The 2,213-nt window shown below is 26.6% G+C and overlaps 1 pseudogene; it reads left to right on the top strand.

Annotated features, from left to right (window-relative positions):
- LOC102580343 (3-hydroxy-3-methylglutaryl-coenzyme A reductase 1-like) overlaps positions 1–995 on the top strand; it is a 2,081-nt pseudogene extending 1,086 nt beyond the window's left edge.
- Positions 996–2,213: the final 1,218 nt, after the last annotated feature.

Below are 2,213 nucleotides of genomic sequence, written 5' to 3' on the forward strand. Positions count from 1 at the left end.
GGATAGTTGGGTTATGGGTTAAAAAAAAGGGTCAAACGGGTAGTTCAATAGGAATAAGACACGTGTAAGCAATTAGGGGTCCGTTAGTGAGAGGGGTATATGTGTACCTATAATTGGACGGAAGGGGCTTATATGGACGCAAAGTATAACAGAGGGCATATACGTACAATTTATTAAAGTTCAGGGGTAAATCCGTCCCTTCTCCCTAAAATAATTAATGTTAAGGGCAAAGTTAGAAAACAATAATTAATTCTCTCTTGATTGTTTAAATTGACAACTATTTGAAACAAGTACTTTTAGTATATATGACAACTGAAAAGAAACGGAGGAATGTATTATTGTAATTAGGGGTGTTCAAAATCGAACTGTAACCGATAATCCAACCGCAAAATTGACTTATTGGCTTATTAGTATTAATATTTTTCAATAATATATAATTACATATAATCAGTCCTAAGGTCGTGCCGCAAAAAACTTGAAAACATATTTACTTTTCTTTTATTAACTACTATATTACTATTAATCTATATTTTTTTTTGTAGGGAAAAGAGTTTGAAAAATACTTCAATTTTGGTCGAAATTGTTGTTACGATACCAAACTTCATGAAGACCTTTTACCCCTGCACTATTTAATAGTGTATTTTAAAGGTATATATGTGCCCACGTGGACACATTACTATTTATAATGATGCAATATTTATGATGTTCACGTGGGCACATATATACATTTAAAATACATTATTAAATAGTCCAGGGGGTAAAAGGTCATTTTCAAAGTTCGATATTGTTACAACAATTTCGGTCAAAGTTCGAATATATTTCAGACCCTTTTTCCTTTTTTGTAATTAGAAGAATTTTATAATTTAACTATATTTAAAATAAAATAAAAAAGAGTCATTTTTAAGGTGCGTTCATGAAGAAAAAAGAATAGAGTTAGCCGATACATCATTTGATGAGTGTTAATCTATTATCAACATCGATATCTTATAGATTAGCTAGCGGATTCATAAATTTAAAAACTGATAACCATTATATAAAATTATCCATCCAATAAGCGGCCTAAATTGTAATATGATATCAATAGTCCTGGAATAGGAAATTCTATCTAGTACTATATAGAATAACCTAATCCTTTAAGTCCGAAAATATTATTCATTATCTCAAAAAATCAAACAATCTCTAAATTTATTATGTCATGCTAGTCAATATCTTTATTTTATTTTATTTGCAGAACATTGTTTATCTCATTTTAGTGACTTGTATGTCTCAATTAAAAAAAGTAACTAGTACAACAATTAAAAATTAGACTCGAGAGTGTACTTAATCCTCGTCAAAAAATTACACAGAAAGAAAATTAGACACAAATAAATTATGTATTTAAATAATAAATTCATCTCTACTTCAATTTAGTAATGGTTTATCTCAGTTTTTTGTTAGTTATAAATAAAAAAAAGATAAATTTTATCACGAAACTTCACAATTAAAGACGTTATTAATTTTACTTAGTGATTGATTTACATAAATTAATAATTAATTTGTAACTTCTTTTTTTTTTTCAAATTTGACTCAAATAGTTGTTTGCCTAATTGCTTAGATTATATAAAACTAGTGAACATTTCCGCGCTTCGCGCGGTCATAAAAATTATTTATAAATTCAAAAGTCACTCACTTATGCGTAGTTATCTTAGAAAGTCACTCACAATGTTTCTTATGTGTAATTTGCTACTCTAATTTTTCTCATATAATTAGAAACATTGGAATCTTTGTTATTGTCTAACTATTGTTCAAACGTTGACATATATAATTAACTGATTACTCAATTATAAGCTAATTTTTTTTTATATAAAAATGCGTAACTGAGTTGTGTGTTTTTTGTATTTATAATTTATATTGGTACTTTAGATATAAGTTTGTTTTACTAACTATAGTTATAAATTTTGTTATATTATATATTATTTAATTTTAGTGGGACACGTCAATAAAAAGTTTATAATGAAAATCTTTTTATTTCTTAACAATTTAACTTAAAATAAAAATTTCAAGTTAACAAAAAATAATGAAAAAATTCTTTAAATTGGTTGGGTGACGTTTTATGTAGAATACTAATAGTTGAGTGACTTTCTAAGATAACTATTCATAGTTGAGTGACTTTCTAAGATAACTACACATAGTTGAGTGACTTTTGTGTTATAAAACAAAGTTGAGTGACTTTC

Source organism: Solanum tuberosum, unplaced genomic scaffold (assembly GCF_000226075.1).
Source record: "Solanum tuberosum cultivar DM 1-3 516 R44 unplaced genomic scaffold, SolTub_3.0 scf00020, whole genome shotgun sequence".
Taxonomy (NCBI): domain Eukaryota; kingdom Viridiplantae; phylum Streptophyta; class Magnoliopsida; order Solanales; family Solanaceae; genus Solanum; species Solanum tuberosum.